Source organism: Argopecten irradians, chromosome 2 (genome assembly GCF_041381155.1).
Source record: "Argopecten irradians isolate NY chromosome 2, Ai_NY, whole genome shotgun sequence".
Classification (NCBI taxonomy): domain Eukaryota; kingdom Metazoa; phylum Mollusca; class Bivalvia; order Pectinida; family Pectinidae; genus Argopecten; species Argopecten irradians.
Genome location: NC_091135.1, coordinates 22,341,966 through 22,365,025, shown reverse-complemented (window position 1 = coordinate 22,365,025; position 23,060 = coordinate 22,341,966). Strand labels below are relative to the sequence as shown.

At 35.2% G+C, this 23,060-nt stretch overlaps 1 protein-coding gene and 1 long non-coding RNA gene across 2 annotated transcripts in view; both read left to right on the top strand.

Moving 5' to 3' along the window:
• The window catches only part of LOC138316516 (mucin-2-like), a 59,908-nt gene extending 58,788 nt beyond the window's left edge, over nucleotides 1–1,120 (top strand). Inside the window, exons 69-70 of the mRNA XM_069258206.1 lie at nucleotides 502–574; nucleotides 915–1,120. The gene's annotated coding sequence lies outside the window, so the exon portion shown is untranslated. The remainder of the gene's footprint in view (nucleotides 1–501; nucleotides 575–914) is intronic.
• A 19,969-nt stretch (nucleotides 1,121–21,089) lies between these two features.
• Nucleotides 21,090–22,219, top strand: LOC138314826 (uncharacterized). The gene is made up of 3 exons (XR_011207424.1): nucleotides 21,090–21,269; nucleotides 21,496–21,637; nucleotides 22,095–22,219. It is a non-coding gene; the product is annotated as an uncharacterized lncRNA (long non-coding RNA).
• Nucleotides 22,220–23,060: the final 841 nt, after the last annotated feature.

Below are 23,060 nucleotides of genomic sequence, written 5' to 3'. Positions count from 1 at the left end.
GACCTTATGGAAAGGACATGCGCTATTTTCCCATCCCCCATGGTTAATAGTAACTTCTTAACAAGGCCGTCATGGTTCTTGTATATCTCAACCTTTAACAAATATATAATGTACGGTTTATTATGTCAGCTATATACTTTTTTTAAAAGAAGCAGTTAAATTTTCATGTATGTTCATATTCGACAACTATAAATCAATTGTTGAATTAACGAGACCATTTAAACAAACATACTGAGCTAGAGAAAGAAGAAACTTCTGTTCCTCTCCATGTATATACCAGGCGGATGGTAATTTTGACGACCAGTGGTGTATTAGCACAACATAACGATGGCGTCAGAATAACGTCAAGTGTAATATCGCCCGCGTTCAATAGTTCCCGGGGAGGCCAATACTAATGCGACATACATCCCAATTTATAGTCAACTTTGGGAACAGCATTCTGTCATATGATAATAATTTTAGGACGTTTTTAATAATGTGATACATCATGCTTTTCTTCAGTTGTCCTGTTCCCGCTACGTGGAGATGATTAACCGGATCCAACCAGTAATGTCGGAGTGATATTGCAATATCAGTAAGTTAAACTGAAGCTTTTAAATAACCAAAATAGTTCCCGACTATCGTCAACCTCTTTTCTATTGAAATCTATTATCAATTCATGCAATATAACGTCAAATTGTCATTACAAAAATGCCCTTTCTAAATGTGACATTAATAAAACTGGTATTTACAAGGCTTTATAATGAAAAGATGAAGAAAGAAGGTAGCATATCAAACATAATATAATTGTGTGTAATGAAAATGTGTTTCCAACTACAAACTATTGTAATACTTGTTTCTTTCTAATTTCACTTGTTAATGTATGAATTTTCGGTAATGAAAATATCATAAGCGTGTATTTGGTTGTTTTTCAGGTTGACTTACAGGTCACAAAAATTACATACGACTGCAACATAAATCATTAATGGGTGGTCGGAAGTTCAAACGCCAGGTATAGAGGGTCACCTGTCCGACCACGTGGGTTTTCTCCGGGCACTCCGGTTTCCTCCCACATCAAGACACTCGAGTCAAGCAATAATTCTGTGTAATTTTAATATATTAAATGAAATTAACGATCTTATCATTTGTTTTTATTTTACTTTACGACTATAACACTTACATTTAATACAAATAAATAATTAAAAGATATTGTTTGTTTGCATCATTAAATCACCAGGAAAAATACCATAAGTTACCCATCGGGAGGAACAGGTAAAATTACGAAAACTATAGTGAGGTGTTATATTGATTGGTTAATGGATATCTCGAAAGTAAATACATTTGAAGTTTGAAGGTAATATATTGCCTTACACGAGTGTCTCATTTCAGAATATTTTATTGTAAGATGGTCTAATACAAAAATAGGCAACAGACAATGCCTATATAAGCCCTCTCCTGGTAACTAAATGGATAACAGTACAATACTTCAAATCCACAACTAGAAAAGACAAGTGGTATTGCATTGATGACCATGACAAAACAGCGCTTCGGAAAGTTTTACAAGTTGAAAATATTAATGGAATGATTGTTACAATTGTTTCTTAACATGTTAATAAATATTCACAGTATCTTAACAAATACATTTAAAAGCAGGCAGGGATATAACTGAAATGAGAGTTAAAATAATAATTTAGTTTACTAGAAGATATTTTTAACTAATATATTTTGTAATATTTATTTGTCTTTCGCCTTGACATTTGAATGATTCCGATCATATTGGGAAAGTATTGATAATACTATATTGTAATAATTCCTTTTTTGATTGCATGTATGGTTGACAGAATGGGAAACGAACAAGACGGATAGATCCATTCTGATATCAAAGACGGACAAAATTATTGTTGTATAACTAACTTCTGGAGGCTGGAATATTTAACAAACTAGTATGGCGAAAATTATAGACATCAATTGAGTGACTCTAAATATTTTGTTGGTGTGTAGAACTCACGAATATAGCGAATTAAATCATCTACGAAATTCACCCACTTTTCAGTATAACATCAAATACACACATGGTAGGAGTTAGGGCCCCGCACATACGAAGAAATCAATTGAAAAATATATATGGATTAAATCCAAATGCTAGGGGATCAGTGATTATCAACAAATGATGCCATACGTTGAAACAAGCGTTCTATTTTAACTTATAAATGCACTGGGTTTCCATTATATAACTACATAACCATTTTCGTCACAGATGTCCATATTTATTCCGAAATTTTATACTCATAATCTTAATCGTCATGTTTATATTCGACTCGTAATTCTACACAATCAACGTAATCATAAACCGTTGAATGCAAATTCAAATGTGAATTTAGTGTTTTCTTTTTCTTTCTTTCTGAAAAAAAATGAAAAAAGAGATTATTTTACAGACAACCGTAAAATTCAGAATTTGTAATGTAACAATATTGAAATGAGCAATATCTATATAGGTTAAAGAGGATTAGTGTGGTAACAGATTGCTGCTCCTTCTGAAGGCATGAGATCGACTTATATTCGAACAGTGAAGTATGTCCTATGATCACTGTTATGCTAATAGTGCGTGAAAACTGTTGACACTATACTGTAGTAAGGGAAGGAATTTTAAAACAAGACATGTTAAAGATGTATTGCTTTCATGACATTAACGTCAATAGACTTAGCTATATGTATGAGAAATAGCTTTAGATATTGTGCAACATAGGATTTATACTGCATGAGTGATCACTATTACCTTTGTAAATTCAACTCCTGGTTTTTGCATAGATTAGTCCTGCATACGCATTAACTACATACATATTCAAGGTAATAAGGAGTGATTGCATCATTCCAAATTAACTTTAAACGAAGGAATATTCATATTTGTAGAGTCAGACAGAAGAATGTTTCTAAACGGTGAAACTGGTTAGGAATAATATTGATTAGATTCAATTTATGGTTTTACTTATATTGATTGATCAATTCCAATAATATACTGTTTTTATGATAAATGATAAACTCCGTGGAATATTCATGTTTATTACATATACATAATAATATAAGGGTTGATGTTTTCCTTTTGTGTAAATTGTGTAACCATTCAATCTAGAAGGCATCCCTGTGCGGGCAATGCAAATTAGTCCATGGATAAAATTATTTGTAAATAGAAAACAAATTTACGTCCCTCTAAAGATAAATTTAAAGACCCGCTCTGAATTTAACAATTAATAATACGGTATTCAAATACAGTGGTAAATAACATTTCAAGGTATGATTTTCCATACTCAATTACACGCATATCATAAACTGGGATATTTTACGTTGGAGGTTTTGGCATTTTTGTATCGAAATAGGAAGATTACATTTTGATGCATTGAAATTTTGAGTTTTCTTGTAATTGTAATAAAAATATCACGATTTATTCGTAACAATAAAAAGCCACGTTCAAAAGAAGAAATTAGAGTATCTATATACGTGCTTTCACAGAAGAACGGAATAATTGCCCATGTAACGTTTTTTTCCAGTTGACAGAACATACATTAACCTTAATTATCGCACCTCGGACGGAAATGTCCCCAAATGATTGGCGGAGAGCCGTCACGTGGTGACCCCCTAACACTTTATAGGGGTCAGTAAATTTTCTTATGGTGCAATATGGCGGCTGTCGCCCTCGCTTCAAAATTTAAACACATTCTCTTCAACTAAATATACCACTTCATTACCGTAAAACTATATATTACTTGTTAATTTTTGTGTAAAAATAAATTTAATCGTTCTAATACTTCAAATTAAATGAAATGCATTTTTTCTAAATACGAGTTGCTTCCCCTACGCCAGTTTGAAAGTTGATGACGCGGCGAAAGTCAAACGTAAGCAATTCAAGCGTTTTCTAGACTGTGATTATAAACAAATGGAGGTGTTCGGACCCACAGATCAATCCTCACTCTACAACCAATTTATCGGCATAACTTTTCAGTGGTTATCTCAGCAAGAATGCACAGATGATCAAGGAGAGTTTGCTTAAAATGTTAGATGGGTGTTTGTGTCACTCTTGTTTGTTATGCTTTCAATATACAGACGGTCCGGTCTGGTGTAGTATTGAGGTAGGCCTACTGTGTACATAGGAATGTCGAACTTATTGTTGATTTATGAATTATTCAGTATTATTCTGCAGGTTCCTTATACAGTGTATTTGAAAATTCTTGAAATTAATAAATGAATAAATAAATGTATAGCCTACTGAAGTAGGCCAATTATTTTAAAATTGTCGATTGTTTGTGATCATTCGCCAGTATGATTTAAGTTTGATTTCATATTCTTGACCAAACAAATACTATGAAATAGGAAACAAAGAATTAATGAAACAATCAAAAGGCCCTCGATGCGATAAATTCGTTATATAGTCAGTTACTGACCCCCTATAAAGGCATAGAGGGTCAGTAAGAAGTATAGGAGGCTCGGGCTACGCCCTCGCCCCCTATAAATCTTACTGACCCTCTATGCCTTTATAGGGGGTCTTTGTTTGTTTGATTAATTAACGTCCTATTAACAGCTATGGTCATGTAAGGACGTCCTCCCATGTATGCGGTGTGTTGCATGTATGTTGTGCGAGGTGCGTGTTTTGGGAGACTGCGGTATGTTCATGTTGTGTCTTCTTGTATAGTGGAACTGTTGCCCTTTTTATAGTGCTATATCACTGAAGCATGCCGCCGAAGACACCAAGCAACACACCTCACCCGGTCACATTATACTGACAACGGGCGAACCAGTCGTCCCACTCCCTGTTATAGGGGGTCAGTAACTGACTATATAACTAATGATGTATGTTTACGCCAAATAATTGGTTTAACTTGGTTTATGATATTTACATCATTTTAACGACCAGGGCCATTTAAAGACGGTCCCCCGTATATGTGGTGTGTGAAGTGTGAGGTGCGAGTTTTAAATATAATCACATATCCAAAATAACCAAAGGTTGAGTTACAAAATTCGCCCACGTTGCGAGTTTTTTCTTCAAATTTTGCAGTGTTCAAGAACTTTATATATGTTTTTTTTTTATCTATTTGGTATCTTTTAAAAGGAATTAAGTACATAAAATGATGTTTTTTTAACAATACTTGGGCATGTCCAACTTTTGAACATATTTTTATTTTCTAAAATTATTTTTGTTGATAAAAAAATACTTCATTCTTTAGTTTATACCCATTTATAATGATATTTACTAATTATTTTTTAATATAAATTGATCAAGCAAAACATTTCAAATTTTTGGCAGGATAAACATTAGAGATATTGGGTTTATTCGAAATATTTGTCATGTTATCGATTATGTCAACACTTTAAAACCATACTATAGGTATATTCTTAGAACAGATATTTAAAAAAAAAATGAAATCCGTGAAAATAACATTTATTAGGCTAAAATGTGGCCAGGAAATATTTCTGTTACTAAAATTTCAAAAATGATCATATATAACATAATAAAACAATTTTAAGTGATAGAATTTTGAAAACTAACATATATACTATAACATTGGTGCAAAAAGCCTAACAAATATATGTGCTCTTTTTAATATTAGAAATCAAATAATTATTTGAAAGAAATATATTTTTGTAATCAACTCGAACTCAAAAGATACCAATTAAGATTATCCATCTCTCTTATATAGATAAAAAACTATTGAATTAAAATGACTAAATAGGGAAACAGAGTTATATTTGATTTTCAAATAAAATATGTTTCATCCAAATAGAATACCAGCGCCAGAAGGCTACAATCTTAATCTTAATTTTAATTTTGATCAATCTTTATTTCGTCACAATAACAACTGCAAAGTAATTAAAACTGTTACTATCTCATTTGGCATTCATCAGAACTCATTTTAATTATATCTAAAAATATCTAAATTTCATCCAATCAGAAGCTTCCATTTTTTTCCTGGCCGATCTTTTTGAAAGTTATACCGTGATATTCAGCATACTTCATAACCCCTACATGCCAATTTTCACTTATATATGCACAAAATCTAAATTTCAACCATTCAGCGACCTGCATTTTGTTTCCATGGCATCCAATGTTTTTGAAAGCGATACTATGTTATTCAGCATACATTGTCATCTCTATATACCAATTTTCACTTAATTCTGAAACTATTTAAATTTCAGCTAATCAGAGGCCTTCGTTTTGTTACCATGGCAACTGATATTTTCAAAGGTGCTACCACGCTATTTAGCATCTAGAATTATTACTGTACAATTATCATCACTTGCATCGGACTCTGGAATCATAAACAGGAAAAGTATAGCTAGGTATACCAGGACATTTTTGCTTGTTTTATTTATTAACGTCCTATTAACAGCTATGGTCATGTTAGGACGGCCTTCCATGTATGCGGTGTGTTGCGTGTATGTTGTGCGAGGTGCGTGTACCAAGAAAGATGTAGTCCGTTGCTACCTAAACTCTCTATTTCAAGTCAAGTCAAGATTTTCAGGATTTTAATTTCGAAAATAATTTACACGTTTTACCACAAAACTGTTGATTTTTCGTAAACATTATTATTGCAAACAAAATTGCCCGTTAAAAATCCAAAAGAAATAACTCAAATATGAAGTATACGATCTCCGCAAATGATTTCTAAATAAAAATGTAGAATGTTAACAAAGGCTTACCTATTTTTGCTTGTTTGTGCAGATAGTTTTAATGAAAATGAATACGAAAAATTCAGGCCCCGTAGGCCTTTTTAAATCACAAAAGATTAAGTAGTGTCATTATAAAGGGACACCTAGTAGCAAGTTCGATATGCAAAATTCCAAGAAAATTGGGCCGTGGGCAGTTTCTATGGGATTTTTAACATTAGCTTGAACACCACCTTTGCGGTATTTAATAGAACAGAAATGAAATGTATAAACGGAATGAATATAAAATTCATACCTTGTGTTTGGTAGTACCCTAATTGACAACACATTCCAATTTATTGCCTGATAAAATCTAAATTGTCTGAATAGGTCTTCTTAATCGTTTACACAAGAGAATTATTTATACTTACATAAATATATTCTAGTATCATAACCGTGATATAACAATTTTTATACTAGAAGAAATGGCAAGAGCATTTGTGTCAGATTAACATGCTTAAGTATAAGAGACAACTGTAAAAATATACAGGTAGATTTCATACAGGTATATAGTTAGTCATAATAATTCTATCAATTTAGTCGTCTTCAATCACATCAAAATGTGATATTCAATATATCACTAGATATAACGGGGGTTAAATTTTAGTGCTAACTCCATGTAATCACCTAAGGTTATGACACTCCTAACATTATATATCTTGTTGACAAAATGAATGTGCGTATTGTACGGTACAACTTAAAGCAACGGCCACGGATTGTTAAGAGTTACCCCTCTTAATACGATACAATAAGTAAAGAGCACAACTACGCTATCACTAGCCTTTGTGTTACACTGTATGGAACTATTTACGCTTAAAAGATGGGAAACGATTTGACTTCCAGTTGATATTATCCCGTTATTTTAAAAGTATAGTATATAACGATTTTGCCAGGGGATAAAATCCAGAGCTTCCTTTACTGGGGCGAACACTCAACTCAATGCAATATGCAACACTGGCTTAAGTTTAATTCTAAAGCACTACTGTTATTTTGATTAAAATGATTAAGAACGTTTGGCCTTTTTATAGTGTTGTCTTACTGAAGAACACCAAACAGCATTCTACAGAGAAAAAGGACTAAGCAGGCAAAGAACCTTAATGTATAAATTAAATAGACTTCGGTATCCGACGTATGGCCAAAAGTGAGGCAGTGTTAAGAGAAACGTTAAGAAGAATACAGTTTTGAAGAAGACAAAAATAATATTACAAAGGTGTTTATTGCTTTCTTGCGATCATACATACATGTGTCAATACGAGGTTATGTATGTTTGGTTATTTGTTTAACGTCCTATACACAGTCAAGGTTATGTAAGGACGGCTTCCCATGTATGCGGTGTGTAGCGTGTATGAAGTGCGTGGTGCGTATTTTGGGAGACTGCAGTATATTTATATTATGTTGCATTGTTTAGCAAAACATTTGCCCTTTTTATAGTGGTATATCACTGAAGTATTTCGCCGAAGACCTCAAGTAACACAACCCACCAGGTCACATTATACTGTGAACGGGCGAACAAGTTGTTCAAAAGGCCAAAAGTGAGGCGGTTTTAAAAGAAGACTCGAGAAAGAGGAGCATGTATCAGTGTGGAAAAACTGAAGGTAGTTCAGGAGAAAATAAAACTGACTAATCACCGGCCAGCAAAGCGTCCTGTAAAACATTTACATCCTGTGTGGTATCTGTACGTATATTCCTGATATATATTATCGTCGGTGAAATTTAAACAATTCTTTTTTTTTCTAGACCACCTCGATTTCATCATTACTGATATTGTTCTTTAGCAGTGGATTTGTTCCATCATCATCGTTGCTTACGAGATAAAAGATAATAACAGACTGGACTAAATTTTAAATGTTGGCCCTGCATATAGGTCGTAAAAGTAGTACCTGCTGCTCCTATTACATCGTAAAAGTCGACTAAATAAAGAACCTACATTGCCTCTTCTTCCTATCACTTTTTTCTCAACATCTACCTTGACACCGTCTCATCTTTGGTCCCTGTGAGGAAATCTTTGCGTTCTCTCCCCAAGCCATTGCACAGTCTTTGATAATATAGAAGTGTTAGTTTCTGCTCCAGCTTTGCGTTGTACATAAAAAAGTTGAGCGTTGTCAATATAATGTGACCCGATAGGGTGGGCTTGTTCGGTGTCTTCTGTGGCATGTTTCAGTTGGAGAGCACTAAAATGGCAAAATTTCTTCTATTATAAGAAGACAACACGAATATATCACATCCTCATAAAACATACAGACACTCACACACCGATACTGATTCTTAGGTAGCTTTTGACATATCCAGATAGGCTAATCCAGGAGTTCACTACTCAAATGGTATCGGCATCGGTATAGTCGTGTGGGTTGTGTAATCAGTTTTTGCAGTGTCCCTTTGTCCTATTATTGTTTTGTAGGAGTAGTATGAGTAATATTCCTACTAAGACCTCACTGGTGTTGTCGATTTCTGTCATTATCAAGAATATTTATACCATATCAAAACGTTGCCTTCTGTGCTGCAGTTTTGGTGTACATATACATTACAATCTAACCAGATAAGGTGCATATTTTAGTCTGAGTATTTGTTACAAGGCACTAAACAACATTATGTATGGTCAAAAATGTGTACATCAAATGTGAAAACAGAAAAAAGTTAAGGTCGTAGATAAGCTACGAACAATTAAGTTTATTATACCTCAAGTGAGAATCCTGCATTCTGATTGGTCGAGAGATATTTGGTATTTTACACTATCACACGGCAGGTAACATTAGAACAATAGGAAACAATAGACACGTTCGTAGCATCCCCCTAGCAACGGGTGATAGTGTATTTTTGATAGTGCAAAATATTAACCGCACGAAAAAGATGCGCACTCGTTTCTTTTTTCGACGCCATCTTTGTATTTTGAAGCGACGCTTCAAAATTTATCTAGAGCTATTTAGTAATGGTTTTGCCAAATAAGTCTATTTCTCAATGTATTTTTTTTTTCAAATTAAGGACGGAGCTTTCCGTTTACACCTTTTCGCTTACCGTCCAGCGCTATATGTTGGTTTTTAAGAACCCGTCGGTGATTAGGTGAACGGAAGTTTTTTTGTTTGTTTGTTTGTTTGATTAATTTACGCCCTATTAACAGCTATGGTCATGTAAGGACGGCCTCCCATGTATGCGGTGTGTGTTGCATGTATGTTGTACGGGGTGCGTGTTTTTGGGAGACTGCGGTATATTCATGTTGTGTCTTCTTGTATATCACATTATACTGACAACGGGCGAACCAGTCGTCCCACTCCCTGTATGCTGAGCGCCAAGCAGGAGCAGAAACTACCACTTTTATAGACTTTGGTGTGTCTCGGCCAGGGGACAGAACCCAGAGCCTTCCTCACAGGGGCGAGCGCTCAACTCAAGGCCAAAAGTGAGGCGGTGCCATGGGAGGCATTAGGAAAGATAAAGTCAGTAAGGAAGAAGAGATAAGATAAGATCCTAAATTTAGTCGCCTTTTACGATCATGCAATAGGGGCAGCAGGTACAATTCTAACGCCCTACCTGCAGGGCGAATAAACATGCGATTTCAAGCGTCTTCGTGACGTTGCTAATGTTGTAAACAGACGACGGGACGAAATAAAAATGCATTGAGATTTACAAAAACATTAAGATTAAAACAAACGCAGGAGACAAGACAACAAGAATTTTCACTAAATGTTTATTGTGAGTATTCTTTTTTTTATAATGCAATGATAGTTAGCGCTACTGAGTAGAAGTTGATCATGATATGCTATTCTACTGCCGACGGTGACTGTTGGACTTTTGCTAAAATCAGTTAAAATGTTTCAATAGATTGAATTTACTTGAAAACTAGTTTTGTTTCTAGACTTTTGGTATAATAAAATAAATACTACCTGCATTAGAGGGTGACAGTGCCTAGTGTCACCCCTCGGATTATCACTGTCACCCTCGGCTTCGCCTCGGGTAACAGTGATATCCTCGTGGTGACATTAGGCACTGTCACCCTCTAATGCAGGTAGTATTTATATAATATCTTTTTAAAGCAATTATCTCAATAAATAACTGGACTTGAGGGTGAAGAGTTGTGTTATAGCAGATTTTACATAAATGTAAATCATACACCACAAAAAATTTCTCTTTGGAAAAAATAAATGTTCTCTTTAATAGGCAATTATTAATGTCAGTATATATCACTGGTGGTACAGGTACAGCTACTTGTGGTAAAATCATATTGGGGAGTATATGTAGTGAAGGCCTCTTGTAAAATAAGCTCGATAGTTTATGTCTTAAAATTGTGGTTTAATATGCATGTTTTTATCATGCTGTTTATTTAATGTTGTCTAGTTGCTGCCATTTCTGCAGTAAAAAGATGCATTCTAATTTGCATAGGAACAAAAACACACGATAACATGCGATTTTTATGTTTCAAAAGTCACTGATGTTTTAGTGAATTTTAACCTCAAAGGAGCACAATAGCCAATTTCAGGTTAAAAACTAGTATCTTTGTCTAAGAAGCCGTTACAACAAAACTCCTTGTTTATACCCAACATGATCTGCTATATTCATATTTTAAAACGTTAATGATTTGAAATATATTAATAGACATGTACATTAAGTATTGTTTTAAGACAACCTTTGTCATACATGTTTTAGACACAGCTATCTTATCAATGTAAACAAGATGAAATATAAAACATTTACAATAAATTTGAAGATGCTACCACCAAAGATGGCCCCAGAGGGGACCCTGCCTGATCGACCCCGCTCATACTGCCGGTTCTTGCTAATGTCCAATAATGTATCTGTTATCGCTACTACAGGTCTAATGTGTTTACTCTTGTCTGAAAGGAATTGTTTAAACTTAATTAACCTCTTAAATCCCCATATTGGGGCCCCACCCCTCTGCCCCAAGGGGCTGGTACAGATGCCAAAATTTCATAACTGACACACGTTTCTGTTTTCCCTTCTACAGCCAAGGATTGTTTTATGGCCAAATTATGGTTACAATCACATAACAAAAACTCTAGGACAAGTGAGCGATTTATAGGATTTACCTCCTGATCTTTCCCATAATTAGGGGCCACACATACCTACTCTGCCACCTCGGGCGTGTTAAGAGTCTAAAAATTTATACAGACGTTCTGTTCCCCTTCACCTCCACAGGATGTTTTGTAAGTCGGATTTTTGGTTACTTCTACATAGCAGCTTATCTAGTGACAAGTAAGAGATTTAAAGGAGATTTACCTCTATTACCACCCTATTCGGCGACCCTGCCCCTACGTATCACTGCCCCAGGGGTTTTGGACAGAAGCCAAAAATTTTCTATACAAGTTTCATGTTCCCCTTGTACCCCAAGGATGTTTGTGGCCTCAAAATATTCGCGTTATACAATCGGAGTCAGAACCTCTAGGACAAGTAGGCCGATTATATAGGAGTCTTACTATCAATTTCCCCTATTAGGGACACCACGCCCCTCCTGCCCCCAGGAGGGGATCAGAGCACCTAAAATTATATCTCAAGTTCTGTTCCCTTCCCCCAAGGATGGTGTATGGCCCTCCAAATTTTGGTTAACAATTTCATGTAGAGATCTAGGATCAAGTTAGCCGATTTATAGGATTTTAACCTGTCTAGTTTCCCTCTATTGGGCCCGCCCCTCCTGCCCCCAAGGGGAACCAGAGTCAAAATTTATACAACAAGTTCTGTTCCCCTTCCCCAAAGGATGTTTGTGGCCGAATTTGGTTACAATTCATGTAGAACTCTATGACTAGTAGCGATTTAAAGGATTTTACCTCTATTTCCACTCTTGGGCCCCCCTTCCCCTCCTGCCCCCGGGGGACCAGAGCCAAAATTTATACAAGTTCTGTTCCCCTTCCCCCCAAGGATATTTGTGGCCAAATTTGGTTAAAATTCCATTCAGAACTCTATGACTAGTAGCGATTTAAAGGATTTACCTCTATTTCCCCTATTGGGCCCCGCCCCTCCTGCCCCTGGGGATCAGAGCCAAAATTTATACAAGTTCTGTTCCCCTTCCCCCAAGGATGTGTATGGCCGAATTTGGTTACAATTCATGTAGAACTGTATGACTAGTAGCGATTTAAAGGATTTACCTCTATTTCCCCTATTGGGCCCCGCCCCTCCTGCCCCCGGGGGGTCAGAGCCAAAATTTATACAAGTTCTGTTCCCCTTCCCCCAAGGATGTTTGTGGCCAAATTTGGTTACATTCCATTCAGAACTCTATGACTTGTAGCGATTTAAAGGATTTACCTCTATTTCCCCTATTGGGCTCCGGCCCTCCTGCCCCCGGGGGATCAGAGCCAAAATTTATACAAGTTCTGTTCCCCTTCCCCCAAGGATGTTTGTGGCTAATTTTGGTTACAATCCATGCAGAACTCTAGGACAAGTAGCGATTTAAAGGATTTACCTATTACCCCTATTGGGCCCCGCCCCTCCTGCCCCTGGGGGACCAGAGCCAAAATTTATACAAGTTCTGTTCCCCCTCCCCCAAGGATGTTTGTGGTCAAATTTGGTTACAATCCATGCAGAACTCTAGGACAAGTAGCGATTTATAGGATTTACCTCTATTTCCCCTATTGGGCCCCGCCCCTCCTGCCCCGGGGGGGACAGAGCCAAAATTTATACAAGTTCTGTTTCCCCTCCCCCAAGGATGTTTGTGGCCAAATTTGGTTACAATCCATGCAGAACTCTATGACTAGTAGCGATTTAAAGGAAATGTTGACGGACGGACGGACGGACGGACGACGGACGCCGCGCCATGACATAAGCTCACCGGCCCTTCGGGCCAGGTGAGCTAAAAATCGTCCGCAAAAACTGCGGAAGGACAATGTCTAGACTGTGTCATACGGATGTTTCCAGCTTCGATTCAAAATCGAGTCACTGTAACGTGTAGCATTGTTCTGGTGGTTTTTGCAGCAAGTTAAACATGAGGCCACACCAATTTGAAACCTAGTTCTTCGGGATTTCCCGCCCCTAAAATGGAAGGAAAAAAGTTAGGAAAAAAGATAATTTTTTTACCGCCCCTCTTACAGCCGCTCGGAAATCTGAAGAGAGAAAGTCCGTTTTTTCCCTTCCCGTTTCTGATTTGTGATTTAGACATGCTGAAATCCTTATCACTTGAGCGCTTGAACTAGTAGGAAAACGAAAGTATAAGCGCAAAAGGGAAACAGATAAAGAAAACAAATGAAACAAGTATTAACTTCCCAAAAAGCTAGGAAGGCTATCAAACAGCATTTGTTTATTAGGAAGCAATTATAGGAAAGCTTGACGCATTGTTCTGTTCACAGTTAGCTGCTGCCATAGTTCTTATGACAATGCAGTTTTGAAGAATGATAATTTAAAGATGCTCCACCGCCGACAGAGGTTAAATGATACTCATCATTTGAACAATAATTGGTGTTTAATCGTCTATATATATGACTAGTTAACACAAAAAATAACACAAAATAATTTATTTCGCCTTTGGTGCATGCGCAATCAGTACTTCATTCCATATAGGATAAAGTGATATGGAATTGTTTCGGGATGCAATTAATTATTTTTCATATTATTAACTAGAAGTAAAATTAGAAGCTCAAACTTTTCAATGGTGGTAATGGTGTAAAATAAGTAACTTTTGTAACGGAAGAAAACTACTAAATCGTTTGCTCCCGTTTTTTATAGTGACAAAATACCATTTGTCAACGTTGGAGCATCTTTAAATGCTTTCGCATTCAATGTAAAAAATAATCAACTTCATGATATTCATGAAAGGGCTACTAGGATACCTTTCCGAAACAAAAACATAAAAGTTTCTTTAAAACTATTATAACATAATATGTCCAAAGATATGAGGTTACAACACTAAACAAGTTGAAGTTTTGCCGTCTGGGGCAGAAATAGTCAACTAACGCGTTGTAATTATGACGACGTCGGGAACCATAATACGACCTGCGTTATGAAAATGAACGTTTTATTTATCTTAATAAAGTTGTTCAGACGGTGTAGTGGGCCTCCTAATGCTAAAGCAACAATTTTTCCGTCTAATATACACCGAATTGATGTACATGTACATGTACAAATACGCAGAGAAACAAGCATAACATTTCGGTTAAAACTGTACTAAAGCGCATACAGTTGCACAAATTGAAATAACTTCTACAATCGCGACATCTCGGAGTAATTTCCGTCAATTTCTCCGAGGGGATCCGATTGCGAACTTAAATTCTATTTAGTACGTGTAGCGCCGCCTTGTGTGATTTCTGAGAATAATGTCCGACAACCAGAAAAAACATCCGGACTTCTCTGGGTTTATCAAATGATAATTTGTTTGCAATAATTTCCCCACTGGTACCCCTTACACACACGAAATCTTCAACAACAAGTAACCAATCAACACAAGAAAATCGTTTCAAAGTGAACAGACTATTTATAACCATTTGAAATTCTAACAACATGGCAGGCAAAGCGACCGATTATAAGAGCTACAATCCTGACAGAGATGTTATTGTTCCTTGTAATGTAAGACATTAAAAGGTTTGTTCGATTCTACACACGCAAATGATGAAAATTTGATCGATGTGGTAGACGTAAAATTACAACCCTCATGGATAATCCAATGCTTAAAATTACGAACATATTTTCTTTTGCTGAATATTGGCATCAAATACAATGTGTATTTTTTTCACTTTTACATAATATCATGCCAACAACAGCAATACATGGAATAAATCTCCTTCGAACTTGACTGTTTTTGTACTGATGTTTTGTTCACGAAAATGATAGCAAGGTCACAGAAACTAAAATAAGAATTAATGTAATTGTTCGTCTACAGAGGCGCCCAACTAAATAACCCATTGTGGTGGTGTTTGGAAGGGTCTCGCATGTCTTCAAGGGCGAAGAATTCGAGAAAGGAGGGAGGAGTACAGTGGAATCATCGGTGACCAGGTAGTTCAGTTGGTAGAGCACTCGGCTAGTGTTCGGAAGTTCCCGGGTTGGAATCCCGGTCTGGTCGCTACATTTTCTCCTCTCCTGTTATTGTTATTAATTAATGTTGAATATTTGATATCATTATATTGGTTTTTACCTTGTTCTCTTTAAATCTTTGCACTTGAACTTGTACAATATTGTTTAGACAACAATTTAGTCTTTCAGATAAGTCAATAGCACAGAGGCCAAAGATGTTATTTATATCTTTTCTTTTGACTCTCAAAACATAAAATGCTACAACCTGCATGTACATTGAACAAATATAATGGATTTGGCCATGTGTTTATATTTGTATACATCATATTCTCATTTTTGATACCGTGCGGCCCATTTTTTTTTTGGAAAATGAAAAAAAACAACAAAAAAAACCCACCCTCTCGCCCCACTTTCCCCCCCAAAAAAATCCCGAAGAACTATTTTTTCAAATTGGTCTGGCCTGATTAAAGTTAAATAAAAGATCATTGACTGTTATATGCTATATTTTATCGTTGCTTCGGATTCATAATTTGCTTGTAAAGGAGACGTGCATGCGTCACAAAGGCAAATAACACATTTTATTCTTCGGCACTGCAATGATCCTCGACATGAACGATAAACATGGGTCAGCAAAACGGTGAAAGAACAGGTATTCATCCGATAGACTAAATCAAAGCAAGCCTTAATTTTATCACGTGCAGAATAGGTCTAATTATCAGGCCTGCAACACCACCACTCCACAAAAAAGTACACGTCTCACTCCTCCTTTGATAACCACGTAAACAAAATTAATGCTAAGACAACAAAATGAGAGTTCAAACTGTTCTTAAAATATAGAAATCTCTCCGTGGCGCATGTATTTGCACCCTTTTAAACAGGCACTGTTTAGATCTCGGCCTAGTAGGAAGCTTTGCCAAGTTAGCCAAAAGTAGGTCTAAAATATTTTCTTGCGCTAAGACCGATGCTGATCTACCCAAGTTCATGAGCAAATTAAGTAGTAATTAAGATTTATTAAGTAGTTTGATCGAGTCCAATTTAAGTAAAAATTGAAACATTATGAACAAGAATTCGTTTTTCATACAATGTTTGAAATCACACGTGACATTATGCGTGATGAACGTTACATCTTATTTCTTATGCATGATATTTTTTAAAGTCTCAAAATAGCATCTTATATACTTTCAATGACACTCGACAGCAATACTGTGGACCTTGTGTGGATGTGTACCAAGGTTGTTCTTTTAATAAAATTTTGTTTGTCATTGAAACCAAGTCACTAAAAACATATTTCATAAAATGACCATCAATTCTTTAGTTTTTCGTTCATTCTTGTGACATATGGTGTTTATATACATTTGTTATTCATGTCTGATAAGGCATCAAACCAATTTAAGACGAATCAGTTAAATGAAATGTTAAATGAATCTAAATATGATCTTGTTGAAAACTGTCAAATTGATATTTATTTAAATGAGTATACTGTATTTTCTTTGCAGTACAAATATGTATTCCATCTGCTTGGGAAATATAATATTATATTTACAGCACACAACAAACATATATCGTATAGGACTTTTTTTTTCCACGAACAGCAATAATCGCGCACTTTGATACCCGGGTGGCATCATTTGCACAAACATCGATGACGTTACTTACCCGGCTATTTTTAGATTGCAAAATTAAAATGATAAAAGTTCTATTAGCCAGTATTTATTCCACAAATAGTGTTTGTATTTGGAGATCAATTTTTTAATGTTATTTTATTTAATTGTGAAGTGGTTTATAGCCCAAAAATATTTGCAAGACGTTATCCAGCAACTTTATTACCGCAGAAATATCACCGTCACGAACGCTTCAGGTCACCTTACTTATAAATGGACGACGTATTATTAACGACGATTATGACAATATTTAAGGAAGCTCAAACTACGATGTTTCTCATTTTTCTTTTTTCTTGTAAATGAAAATAATTTAAAATTAATATTTTTGAACTTTTACTTTTGTGCTCTTACCCAAGTCATGGAATATCTTCATTCAAAATAAAAGCAATATCTTAAAAACTCTTTTAAATATGATTGCTATTTTATTTTAAAGTATAGGAAAACGGTAAAAAATATGATATTAATACAGTACCCGTATTACCTATACTTTTCCATGTCTTATTTGGATCAGACATAATATAAAGGAAGATTTTAAGTATCGCTTTTGTCGTCAGTTAGGTATAAAATCAGGACAAGGAAATGGTTAAAATGCTTTAACTTGATCATTAACATTGGATAAATGTACATGTATTATAATTAGTTTAACTCTCGGATATATGTATTAGATATGCTCCGATGTTGAACTATTACATGTATAGCTACGTGACGTTTGGTATATAGCATATTGACTTGATGTTTCCATTTTTAGAGTTAATATTCATTTGTGATCTTCCTTACGTAAACGTTGAGTTCTTCAGAATGGCTTCCTATGGCTTAACATTTGCTTGTAACTAAAATGCACATTAGATAATGTTTTGACATTTGCCAAAGAAACTACATAACTGATTTAAAAAGTCAGGATATTTATTTTGGTTCATGTGGTGTTATACCACCCAAGTAGAATTAAAAAAAGCTTCGCCCTCAGTTATTATTTATTCTATCAGGGTTATATTACATTACATCGACCTCATCAAAGATCCATAATTGTTATTGATTTGTTGCATGGTGTCTTCGGCGGCATGCTCCAGTGATATAGCACTATAAAAAGGGCAAACAGTTCCACTATACAAGAAGACACAACATGAATATATCGTAGTCTCCCAAAACACGCAACTCGCACAACATACACGCAGCACACCGCATGCGTGGGAGGCCGTCCTTACATGACCATAGCTGTTAATAGGACGTTAATTAATCAAACAAACAAACATTGATAGGAATCTACGGGGGTTAGGATCGAACTCTTACTGGCATAACGTTGAGCACGTCAGGGTGCCGTCTTATGGTCAACTGCTCTTCTAAACGTAATTAACATGCATATCAGTTTGATATTTTTCAAATAAACTCTCACACAAATCGTTGATTTTGCCTATATGGTATTATACCGCTCCAGTGGAATTCAATTCAATGGCATACGGACCTTTGGCTCGGGGTGATTATTTCACATTTTTTTCCTGAGTGATTTAAGTGAAGTATATATTTATACAATGTTTTAAATTATGAAGCTTTCACAGCTAATAATTATTAAGCGGTTGTACATGAAATAAATTTTGGATATTATGCGCTTCAAAGACGACGCGAAAAACAAGCGCTAAAATAGTATTACGTTAACATATATACGTTTAAATAACGTCAAAGTAAAAGACAAATACGTACATTTGTTTCCTGGTAAACGACAAATAAGCGCAAATACGGTTTTTACCTATATGTCTTAATGATTTCACGTTGTTGCCTTTGCAGAGTGTCTTAAAGTTTGTACTAAAACTCGAAATCCTCCTCAGACGATTTAACACAGACCACAAACGACGGAGAGACGCATGCACTCAACGAATCGTTTTCCCTCTTAACACCAATCATATACTATGAATTTAAAAACATAGATACCGATGTACATTCATATCTTTTGTTGGTACCGTGACTGGTGCTAGTCACATCAAAGTGTCGGTCCTTGATAAAAACAGTGATACACTGGACTCGTTTGATGTAAGTTGTTTGTTGCACTGAAGGCATGTAAACACTATAATATCAGAAATAATGATTTACACAAAGAATTGTTAAGTTGTAAGCCTATTTCCATTGATCCCATATATATTTTAACTTTAAACTCCCGTGAATATGTCATTGCATTGATTTTGCTGATTTTACATATATGTTATATATTTAGCATCAATGGGTGAGAAATGAGACCGTTTTATGCTTAACAGATGGACGTTAGCAATGATGGGCAAGTAGAAGTGCTTTTAGGCAACACTGACGGAAATTCTTTGGAAGTAGAGCTATTGCCTTCTGGATATCAGGCAATTCAGTTTGAGTTCCTCTACTTACAATTTTGCTACTCGCCAGGTAAGCATTTTATTATTGAACAAGGGAAACGAGAATGGAAATGAAACATATGTTTGATTATGTTTTGAAGTGTTTATAACATGACATATATCTGAACAACTAATAGTTATTACAAACATAGTTTGAAGAAACTGTTTCTGCAAAGCAGATAATTGTAATACCAGGAAACATTCCTTCATGAGCAACTAACGTAAATTCCCTCAATATAAAATGATATCACTAAGGTTCTGTATAAATATATATTCTATTAATTGATTAACTTTAACATTAATATACTATAAGAATACAATTGTGAAAGGCTGTTTCTGGTATCAATTAACATATATCATTGTAAGTGTTGTATTGTGTATGGACTACCACTTTAAGGGGAGAAACAAATGGATCGATAATTTTAAAATGCCCTAAATATACTTTCTTTAAATGGATTAAAATAGTGAATAGAAGAAATCGATTTTTTCTTTTATATCCTGGTATTTTATAAAACACTCAATGTTTCCATTGTTAAAAATGTTAATTCAAAGCGAGTGAAATATACTGTAGTATACGAAAAGTTAATATCCGTGCTTGCTACACTATCATTACATCTTAAATACCTATAATTGTTATTTTTATGACAGCGAGCACGCCCATCCTCCAGTACAGTAACTTCACCTACATCTACAACGACGACGACAACGACAACAACAACAACGACACCGCCGTCAGTATCGAGTGAAACAACAAGTCCCATCCAAACAACGACAAGCCCGCCATCAAACAACGACGAGTTCCCAAACAGAGTCCACAATTAGTACAACTACGCGGGCAGGTACACATAATGTTTCATTGGTATTAAGAATGCAAAAACGTTTTTAAACGGAAGCAGTTGTAAGATAACCTTGTATTAGGCGCATTATCATGAATCAAACTACGATTGCGTTGGAAAATGTTTGACGAGTATCACTCAAACACATGGATTTGTGATGTACAAAAGACCAGAAATTTAACACAATTTAATGGATAAGTATTTTATCATTTGATAATGAAGTCCATAACTCTTTAACGTACTTATTTTAAGCAGTCAAATTTGTGCGAAATATGCGAAACAACTTGAGCGTATGATTTATTAGCGCTGACCATCAATTAACGGAATTCGGCGATTCAATACCGGCAATACTCTTTCACAGAAATAAGCGTTGTACATGAATTAGCGCTTCAAAGACGACGCGAAAAGCGCTATCTAAAATAGTATTACCGTTAACATATATACGTTTAAAGTACGTCAAAGTAAAAGACAAATACGACATTTGTTTTCCTGGTAAACGACAATAAGCGCAAAATACGGTTTTTACCTATATGTCTTAATGATTTCACGTTGTTGCCTTTGCAGAGTGTCTTAAAGTTGTACTAAACTCGACCTCCTCAGTACGATATAACACAAGACCACAAACGACGGAGAGACGCATGCACTCTAACGAATCGTTTTCCCTCTTTACACCAATCATATACTATGAATTCAAAAAAATAGATACCGATGTAACATTCATATCTTTTGTTGGTACCGTGACTGGTGTTAGTCACATCAAAGTGTCGGTCCTTGATAAAAACAGTGATACACTGGACTCGTTTGACGTAAGTTGTTTGTTTGTACTGAAGGCATGTAAACACTATAATATCAGAAATAATGATTCACACAAAGAATTGATAAGTTGTAAGCCTATTTCCATTGGATCCCATATATATATTTAACGTTAAACTCCCGTGAATATGTCCAGCGCATTGATTTTGTTGATTTTACATAAATGTTATATATTTAGCATTCAATGGATGAGAAATGAGACCATTTTATGCTTAACAGATGGACGTTAGCAATGATGGGCAAGTAGAAGTGCTTTTTAGGCAACACTGACGGAAATTCTTTGGAAGTAGAGCTAAAGCCTTCTGGACTATCAGACAATGCAGTTTGAGTTCCTTTTACTTACAATTTTGCTACTCACCAGGTAAACATTTTATTCATTTAATAAGAGATTCGAGAATGGAAATGAAACATGACGGTATCATATTTATCGCTCTCGCCCCCTATATATCTTACTGACCCTCTATGCCTTTAAAGGGGGTCAGTAAATCTACTATATAACTAATATTAATTATTACGAACAAGATTGAAAGAAACTATTATTTAAATAAAGTTTGACATCAATTCATAATAGGAAAAAAAAAGATAGATGTTGAAATCGATAACAACTTACAAATATTATTGTAAGGTTTTTGTTTCTTTGAAAGAAGGCTCTTGATTTTGATTATATATTCCCAAAGTACCGAAAGTACTAGATTAAGGTTTTGGTGCAGGAAATGATAAATGAAGTTTAAAATCATTTCGTACTATGAATAACATTTGTAGATATTATTTATACTGATGATAACACGTTACTAAGATTTATATTTCTGTATTGGAAGCTCTCACAACTACTTCCGAAACATCATCATCATCATCGACTAGTACGACGACCACTACCACAACAACAACACCACCTACCCCCGTCATCCACTACCAGTCCACCTAGTATCTCAAGTTCCACGGAAAACAGGTGATTCTTTAGAGTAGAGCTAACAGATTTTGTCAGATTACAATTATACATATATATACAAAATGTATATAATTTGTGGCATATATAAGCATCCGTACTTTGGTAGGAAGTGCAAATATTTGGAGTTAACAGTAGTGTCACCACACAGGAGGGCTCTCTCTTTTCGCATGCCAAGAAGATATCAAATACATATACTTAAAACTTTATCTTATTTACAAAGGCAAAAGCAATTATATTATGTATTCGTATTTGATGAGTTGAGATAATTGCCTGAAATGTGTCGACTTGCGAAGAAAACTGTTGTATGACTGACTGACGGACTTATTTATCGTTACCGATTAAACACTTGACCAAAATAATTCCACCAAAAATTGAGATTATTGAATGATTATTGTGCAATTTGCTATCTAAAGATTTTGAAATGTGTATCCCGGATATACAGATCATTATTCACATTTTGAGTATAATGGGTTGCCAGGGTAACCAGATCCCCATTCGCAGGGTTATTATAATGGGCTACTAGGGTAACCAAATCTCCATTCACCGGGTTAGTATAATGGGTTACCAGGGTAACCAGATATCATTTTACATGTTTAAGAATAATGGGTTACCAAGGTAACCAGATCCCTATTCACGGATCAAAATAAATCAACATTGAGTTTTTATCTGTTATTTTTAAAAACACATGTCCGCACTGTCTTTTATTCATTCATCTCATACATTATGGCATCTCAAAAGACAGTAAATATTCATGTCTATAGTTTCAGAGCTACAACTTGTATTCATTGTTCTTTTTACCTGTAATGTCACTTACATACAAAACGCATAATGATAT